Below are 10,381 nucleotides of genomic sequence, written 5' to 3'. Positions count from 1 at the left end.
GGGATCAAACTGTCATCTTTAAATTTTTATTATTGCTTATGTTTAATAATTTTATTTAATATATATTTTGTATATAATATATGTATATTTATTATCAACCCAATCATTATAAATAAAAAATAATGTAGATAATGTATTTTCTTATGTACTTATATTTATAATCTGTACAATACATATAATGTTTCCTAATTTACTAATTTTAGAAATATTTGTTTCAGAACTTTTATTTTTAAATAATCCATATTTTAGGATTGACACTAATCTCACAAACTCGTCAAATATATTATTAATTATTTCACGTGCACATTAACCTAACCGAAAAAGTGGTGCTTATCAATGTTTTTCTGTTTAGATATTAATATGGATAGTTTATTCCGACATTACTTTTCACATTTTCTAACTCAAATAAATAAGAAAAAAAAGTTATGCGATTAGTGATAATTACAATATAGGAATATAGGCAAAAAGGTACTATATTAATAAAGACAACCGGGCCTTTTTCTCGACTGATTAAATTAATTAAAATATTATAATTTTTTTGCTACATTATATCGTACCCCCGAAAAAAATTATATTTTAACTAAATGTATTCTTAAACTAATATTGAGCATATATACACGAGACATTTTTTTAATTTAAATTTTTTGATCAAAATTAAAAATTGATACCTGAGCACTTTCACAGTAGGAAAAAAAAATCTTATAAAATCTCAATCATTTCATTTACATTTATATTAATATTATTTAATTCATATTTAATTTGATATTAATTATAGTAAATTTTAATTTAAAATAAAACATAAGATCTATATTTTAAATCAATTATATCTAGAATTTTTGTAGAATAAAAATAATTGTATGTATATAAAAAAATATAAAAAATATTACTACATGCTACATAGAAAATATATAACAACTTTTTATATTGACACGTGAAACGTGATTAAGTTGCATTTATCTATTGTATGACACACAATTATAAATTTAAGTGATAAACTGTCAAATTAATGTCTCTCGATAACACTTTTAAATTTAATTTTTAAAATACTTGTGCTGCGATAGCTTTACATCCTATCTAAATTTAGAAAGAGGACCCCTCAGCTAAACTAACACCGCTCACTAATAATTATCTCAACAAAAAAAGAAAGAAAAATTATAATGGATAGATAAATTAGCTAAAAAATCAAATATTAGCACATTTTTCTTTGTGAATAATAATACTTGCAAAATTAAAATTTATAATATCTAATAACTACTCCTTAATTTACTCAACACGTAACCCAATTTCTATACATTTTATTAGATTCATGGATTATCCAATTAATTTAATTTTGACCCATTTACTAATTAAGAATATTTTTTGAAATTCAAATTTAAATTAAGATATTGCCATCATTTACTCTTATCACACATTATTTGTTAACCAATACTCATTTATTTATAATATTTTTGAATTTTGAATTTTGAATTTTAAATTACTTATATATGAAAACTATCACTAATTCATATTTTACTTGATTTGTGCATTTAGTTAAATTAGATTGATATATACACATACACAATTTCAAATGCACGCATAATCAAATAGTCTTCTTCTCTCAAATTTCAAATCTATAAATCTCATTTTTTTTTCTCTTTCTTTGTGCGGGTTACATGCGAATTATAATCAGGTTTCATTTGTTTATGCAAGACGGAGAGTTACCAAGGGCCCAAGCCATAGTGATGCAGATGGAAGGCCCCACTCCATCTACCCTCACTATCGATTGTGTTCTTGGTAACTCTCCGTCCTCTAGAGTTGCCCTTGCAGCCATCCTAACTCTGATAGTCGCCCTGACTAAGGTCATAAATTCCTCAACGGTCATCTCTTCATTCTCATCAGTATCCTCCACGGGATCTTCCTCAACAATAATCTCTTCTAGGATAACATCCTCAACCTCTACACTCTCAACATGAACCTCATCCGGTCCCTCACTAGGGTGCTCCATTGGATCTATAATCTGATCTCCTCATGTATTAAAATATCATCGTGCGGTTGCTCATGAACCTCAGTTTTCGGCGACTGGTTCGATCTCGTTCCTCACTGCTTTTGGTTCCTCAGCAACACAGACGACATCCCCTTCTATTCCCAGGCCTCCCTTCGTCCTCCTTCCTCGTCGAACACCACCGGAGACGAAGAACAACGGCGGCGGCGCCGCTTTTCCGACGAACACGAAACAGAAGCCAAAAACTACGAAATCGGTGCCGTTCGACGGGAAAATCGACGATCTATACGTTTGTAATCATCAAAACATCACACAACAACTAAAACTTCAAACCCGAATTCGCAATTAAAACCCGAAAATACAAATCAAAAATCAACTCAATAATCAGCGAAAATAAGTACATGAACAGAAACTACAGATCATAAGCTTCAAAACGAATACTCACACGTTCGATTTGGATGCCGAAATCACGATCAAAATTAGCTTTGATTCTCCTGCCCTGTTCTTCACTCAAACCCTAATCCCTTTTCTTTTTATTTTTTTCCGATTTTTAATAGTAATTAACTGAATAATTAATTATAAATATGGTATTTATATTTATGAAAATAATACCCCTAAATAAAATTAAGGGGCTAATTACACTCCTAATAAAAATATTTGGCCCCAATTTTTATAATTTTTGTGTATTAATAATGAATTTTTAAATATCCAATAAATACAAAATTAATGCTAAAAATTCCCAAAAATTGTGAATATTACAAAAATGCAAAGAAAAATGATGTATGATAATTTCATGATCATATGAAAATAAAAATGTAATTTTTGTGGGGTTTTTGGTACACGAAGGGGTCCGGAAAAGTCGTTTTTCGCGAAAAAGGTTAATTTGTAAAACGTCTAGGGGTTCAGAATAGCGATATGGTATAGAGCATTTTTGACAAAATAGGGTCAATGATTTTGTTTGAAATACGAGCTTTTAAAACATGGTTTTGAGTTGTACGGGTTTTGATATAAAAATATATAACCTACGATAGAACACTCAATAAATATCCAAAACACGTTTGGATCAAAACAGACAGCACGTAACACATAGCAGTTAGGGTTTAATGACTCAACACATTTAATCACATAATAATACACATAATTTGTCTTTATTATGATATAATACAAGCGTAATTTCTCGGTCGTTACACCCTATATGTCTATAGAATTTGACAACATAACGGTTTAATCACAAGTTATCTATCTCGATTACATAGGGAAAGTAAGATGGTTAAAATTACCTGTGAATCATGCATGACAAATACATGAACCTATGCTAGCATGGCAAGTTCTAAATCCTTAAATTCACTATTGCTTCATTAAGAATTAACACACAATCTTATAAGTTCGCGACGCTCATAAGACGAATACGCACAACCAATACTAGGATATCATACAATCACCACATACTAAGGTATCAAAACAATTTAACTAAAGAAATCCATAAATAAATCCACTAGAACCCCACGATAATAATTAGCCCATAATTGGACTCATTGCGACGCCCTCAATCTCGGGGTTAGGAAATGAGGACCCACACACCTTTAATCTAATAATTAAATAAGCATAAACCTCGATTAACTACTAACAGGATCAAACAGTATAAATAATGAGACAAGATTACAACTACCAACCATAAATATAACTTACAACCCCAAAATAATATTAAATAAACATAATCGATTCCGGCTTGGAACCGACAGATAACCCATTGTATCTTTACAACCTTCTGGCTAAGCGCTTTCTCACTCAAAAATACCACTACCTGCTCTGGCAACCAGAAGCCCTCAACACGGTAGGGACCACCAGGTACGCTCTTACGAGCAGTGCGCCTAAGCCTAGCCATCTTCTTGCTTAACTGCCATGGTTAGATTAAAACAAAACATATGAGTATAAAACTCAGCAAGTAACTATAAAGCCGTTCTACGATATAAAATCCACAATATACTTTACCAATCTCAGGACATTCTACTTTATTGTTCTAGGTGGCAGATTTCCATTTTTCGGGTTATGAAAGGGTTATGAAGGAGAAATGAGGGGCTTTCAAGGAACAAGGCTCAAAGCAGGGTGAAAGCCGACATTCATCACAAATTATTAAAGGATCAAAACAGATCTTTCAGAAAGGAAAGCAACAATATTTCACTATATGGAACCAATTATATGATCAACAGATTAAAATCAGGGTTCACGAGCTTTAAGCTTCACAATATCACAATCAACTCTTTTCAAAGCAATATAAACCATTTTCATTTTTTTCAAAGAATCAATTACTGAGTAGGAAGTTTCAATTCTTTTTTAAAATCAATATAGAACCCTTGATTGGACCACTTTATCTTTTCATTTCATTATAATACGGGTGATCAGTCCGTACCGACCTCCATCCGGTCTTTAAGGTACCATACGGCATAATTTCAGCCTTAAACTGGACTAGCCCCACTAGCCTCTTACAATGATTTGGACTAGTCCCACTAGCCTCTTACGTCCAATCCAATCCATCAGGAATTCGTTTGGAAAACCTTGAGTTGGAAAAAAAGTAGGTTTTCTAAATTCATTTTATCATTACCAAGAATATGAAATCATTCGGACTCTTTCAAGTCGAAACTCATTCTTAGATTCAATTTCAAGAATTCAAAGTTAAGGAAATGAATCAAGGATAAACAAGATGAAATTCTAGGGGTTTTGAATCAATGATAACAAGGTACTTAATTTAAAAGAATCAGACTGTTCCAAGGATCAATAGGGGATATGGTGATCAAAGAATATGGCATCATTACAAGGGGTTCGTAAAGGTAATTATAGGGTTTATAACAGTTCATGGCATAACAAATAAGTTGAACAGAAAAGATAGGTTACCAAAGGGTTGAATCAATAAGCTTATCAGTAACAGTTTTACAAGATCAAAGATAGGGTATCTTAAATCGATATCAGGGGTTCATCATTTTAACATTTCAATACTCTACATGGTATGAACAACATTCTCTCTATAAACATTTACACAAGTAATTAGAGTTACTTGCCTGATTTCGCTTTCCTGTTTCACAAAGGTTGAACTACTGCCACCTAGTATACCTTTCCCTTTCCTAGCCTGAATGCCCTCACGCTTCGAATCTACAATCAAAACCAAAACCTCAATTAGTTTCTCAACTCTCGTTCCCGGAACGTTCACTCAATACGATAGCTCGAATTTACTTCTGACTCGAACTATACGAGTATAGCTTATATACACACATGCACATAGCACATAGCACATAACACATTCTTTTCTCATAGCCTTTATAACTTAAACTCGCTAGATCATGACTATAACTTATATGAGTACACGATTTTATTCATAGCTAATTACTTACGACCATAGCTATTACTTTATCAATCAACTTAATTTCTTTTTCCTTTTATCCTTAATTCGAACCAAAACCACAATCAAACAAACAATTCCAAAGATTTTCACATATAAACACTCAATCATTCTATCAATTGCCAAATATCATATTTTGACCTTTAATTCATATGGCCTATTCGGCCTTAACACTAATCATAATTAAGAATCAAACATGCAAAACCCTCATTTGACATGCATCAAGTATATCGTCCCAGAATAGTTAATTTCATTATTACAACTCATTTAAACTCATAATTCAAACGTAATCATGGATGATCACCCAATTATCACTTAATTCAACTTAATCAAGTAGAAACATTCGAAATTTCCAAGAATCACAACATGCTTGCATCAATTTGGACTTTTAATCATTACTTATTCTCATTACACTACCAATTATAAAAACGATTATCAATAAGTCATTCACATCAACAAAACCAACATAACCTTTCAAAAATATTAAGAGCCATTCGGCCTCTTCAAGAAATTCTCACATGCAAACTCAATTTCAAACCATTGCATCTTAATTACACTAATATCTTAACATTAAGCTAGATTAACATTCACATCCAACAAAAATCAACTTATTAACTTGTAAACTATAAATCCATTCGGCCTTTCAAAAGAAACCACATGCAAACACAAAACAATTGATTAAATACTAGAGCTCAGTGTTTAACATAATTGCTCACCACCGGTTCACCGGAGTTCATCACTGGTGGCGGTGGCATCACGGTGGTGCCCCCATTCGGGGGTTTCCAACCTTCAACCACCGATTTTCTCAAGTGATTACATACATGCAAGAACTCATCTTTACTTTAAATCATTCAAGAACCAAAACCCTTTTGTTTTCATGAAAACCGAATTCAAAACCACCAAATCCAACTTTGGTTTTTCTCAAAAACTTGAAGATAGTGACATGCATGTATGTATATAAGTAGATATCACAAAATCTCACACAATCATGGTTCTATAACCGAAAAAGAGTGAAGAACAAGCGAGAGATTGAAGAGAGAGTGTACCGAGAGTGAGAGAGAGAGAGAGAAATCCCTAGAGGGATGAAGAAATGAGAGAAAAAGAAAGAGAAGAGAGAAGCTCGGGTAAAAAGAAAGAAAAGAGGAGGTGGTGGGATTATTACTACCAAGGGAGGGGTAGTATGGTAATTGGATTATCTCATTTCTGATTCACTTTTTATTTTTAAAAGAAAATGAATTTGGTCTGCAAATATCTCTCTCGAAAAAGATGAATTTGATACGAATGATAATTTTAAAACGTGAATCCTGAAATTAGCTTTCCAACAATTACTCATAATAAGATTTTGAGTGTACGGTTAATTTTTTATGATTTTTACAAGTTCGTGCTAATAATAACACTTTATCACATAAAAATCAATTTAAAATACAACGATCACCAAATAAATCCGTCCATCATTTTTAGAAAGTCTATAGGATTATTACGAAGATAACAGAACAAATCTCATGCAGTTATCTTACTCAGATAATTTTATAAAAATGCGCGAAGGTTAAACAAACCTTTATTTAAATCAAATAATTCCCTTAAATTCATAAAAATATCAACAGATCACGTAATCATGCGTACAGACAGACAAACACACATATGAATACATCACAACTCATGTTTGATCATAGAAATTATCCTTCTTTAATATTATTCCTTTTTACGCGTTCTAGGTCACGTTCTGCCTGACGGCCCGACGCTCATCATTTCAATTACGCTTCTCATTATCATTATCGACTAACACGTCACTGGGACGCAATACTTCCTTTAAACATTCATTTCACACAATCATGCATATTTCACATTTTATATACTTTAAACCCTTATTAGGGCGGGTCCCGTTCTACCTGATGGCCCGACAACACAACTTAACTCCTAAGCTGACTCTTTAAATTGGAACGCTTTTACTTACGCTCCTAGATTCTAATATACAGTAAAGACAATTAATCAACACTTAATCACATAATTATAGTTACTTCACATAAATCACACTTTATTGACTTAAACACGTCGCAAAATTCTCAGTCGTCACAATCTACCCTCCTTAAAAGGATTCTGTCCCCGGAATCTAGTCTAGGCAGATAGACGGGGATACTTTTCTATCATTTCACTTTCTAATACCCAAGTTGATTCTTCTACTAGTGGATTTCTCCACAACACTCTAACTAGAGGTACAGCTTTATTTCTAAGTGTCCTCTCCTTTCGGTCTAAGATTCGAACTGGTTGTTCCATATATGACAAATCCGGTTGAATTTCCACTGGTTCCAATTCGATCACATGGCTCGCATCAGCATTATACTTCTTCAGAAGAGATACATGGAATACATTGTGTAGATGTTGCATTTGCGGAGGTAACGCTAATTCATATGCCACTTTCCCAACTCGTCGCAGTACTTCAAATGGTCCAATATACCTAGGACCCAACTTCCCTTTCTTTCCGAATCGAGTTAAACCTTTCCAAGGAGATATCTTTAGAAAGACTTTGTCTCTAGGTTCAAATTGCACATCTTTTCGTTCTTGATTTGCGTACTCCGTTTGTCGATCTTGAGCTACAACTAATCTTTTTCGAATCATTTCTACCTTTTCCTTTGTTTGTTGAACCGGCTCTGGGCCAATTAATTTGCGCTCACCAACCTCGTCCCAATATGTAGGGGACCTACATTTTCTTCCATACAACGCTTCATAAGGCGGCATGCCAATACTTGCGTGATAACTGTTATTATAGGAAAACTCAATTAACGGCAAATGATCGTCCCAATTTCTTTTGAAATCTATTGCGCAGGTTCGCAACATATCTTCAATTATCTGAATTGTCCTTTCACTTTGTCCGTCCGTCTGTGGATGGTACGCCGTACTCATTTTCAGCTTAGTTCCCAAATGATCATGGAATTGTCTCCAAAATCTCGAGTTAAACCTTGGATCTCTATCAGACACGATAGATACAGGGACTCCGTGACGCATCACAATCTCATCCAAATACAATTTGACCAACTTTTCCAATGAAAATCTTTCATTTATCGGCATGAAATATGCTGACTTCGTCAACCGATCGATTACCACCCAAATCGCATCATGATTAGACTTGGTTTTAGGTAATCCTACCACGAAATCCATCGCTATATGTTCCCATTTCCATTCTGGTATATCCAGTGGCTGAAGCAATCCGCTTGGCCTCTGATGTTCCGCTTTGACTCTTTGACACGTATAACACTTACTTATCCATTCCGCAATTTCCTTTTTCATGCTTGGCCACCAATAACTTTTTTTTAAATCCTGGTACATTTTCGTACTTCCAGGGTGTATTGAAAATCTCGAGTTATGCGCTTCTTGCAAAATCTCGTGCTTTAGTTCCACGACATTAGGTATCCAAATACGTGAGTTAACACGGTATATTCCTTTTCCATCCTTTTGAGCTTTAGTTTCTTCTCCTGTCAACTTATCCTTTTCGCGATTCATCACTTGCTCTTGACAGCATCAAATCTTTTCCGAAATTTCGGGTTGAAATGACATCGCATATATAGCTTCACCTCCAAATTCTGGAGTCTGCACTTCTATTTCCATCTTTTCAAAATCCTTGATCAATTCTTCTGATGACGTTAACATATTCAACATTTCCTTGCGACTTGAAGCGTCTGCTACCATATTTGCCTTTCCAGGATGATAGTTTATCGCACAATCATAATCTTTGATCAATTCTAACCACCTTCTTTGTCTCATATTCAATTCCTTTTGAGTGAAGATATACTTTAAACTCTTATGATCTGTATAAATCTCGCACTTTTCCCCGTATAAATAATGTCTCCAAATCTTCAGGGCAAACACAATTGCTGCCAATTCCAAATCATGCGTTGGATACTTTTGCTTGTGTGGCTTGAGTTGCCTTGACGCATATGCTATTAGCTTCCCGTGTTGCATTAACACACATCCAAGTCCTTTATACGAAGCATCACTGAATATCATAAATTCTCCTTTTTCATCTGGTAACACCAATACTAGGGCGGTTACCAACCTCTTCTTTAACTCTTGAAAGCTTTCCTCACACTTTTCCGTCCATACAAACTTCTCGTTCTTCCTTGTCAACTTTGTTAATGGGACAGCAATCTTAGAGAAATCTTGCACAAACCTTCTGTAGTATCCAGCTGATCCCAGAAAACTTCTGACTTCCGTAGGAGTCTTGGGCCTTTCCCAATTCATTACAGGTTCTATCTTGGTTGGCTCCACTTTGATTCCTTCTTTATTAACTACATGACCAAGAAATTGCACTTCATTTAGCCAAAATTCGCACTTCGAAAACTTAGCGTATAACTTCTCTTTTCTCAGAATTTCCAAAGAAATCCTCAAATGCTCCTTATGATCTTCTTCCATCTCGGAGTAAATCAGTATATCATCAATAAACACAATAACGAAATTATCCAAATATTTCTTGAACACTCTGTTCATAAGATCCGTAAATGCGGCTGGCGCATTCGTCAAACCAAATGCCATTACCAAAAACTCGTAGTGTCCATGTCTCGTTTGAAACGCTGTCTTGGGTATATCTTCCGATTTAATCTTTAATTGATGATACCCAGATCTTAAATCAATCTTGGAGAAACACGAAGCTCCTTTTAACTGATCAAACAAGTCATCGATTCGCGGTAGAGGATACTTATTCTTAATCGTCAACTTATTCAATTCGCGATAATCAATGCACAACCTCATACTTCCATCCTTTTTCTTTACAAACAACACCGGTGCGCCCCACGGGTATACACTCGGCCGAATTACTCCTTTATCCAATAATTCTTGCAACTGAGCGGCCAATTCCTTCATCTTGACTGGTGCCATACGATAGGGAGCTTTCGATACTGGTTCCGTTCGAGGAGCCAAATCAATCGTAAACTCGATCTCTCTATCTGGAGGTAGTCCAGGCAATTCATCAAGAAATACATCCGGAAAATCTCTTACTATTGGGATATCCTCTA

This window comes from Apium graveolens, chromosome 8 (genome assembly GCF_009905375.1).
Source record: "Apium graveolens cultivar Ventura chromosome 8, ASM990537v1, whole genome shotgun sequence".
NCBI lineage: Eukaryota > Viridiplantae > Streptophyta > Magnoliopsida > Apiales > Apiaceae > Apium > Apium graveolens.
Note: the sequence above shows the minus strand (reverse complement) of the source record.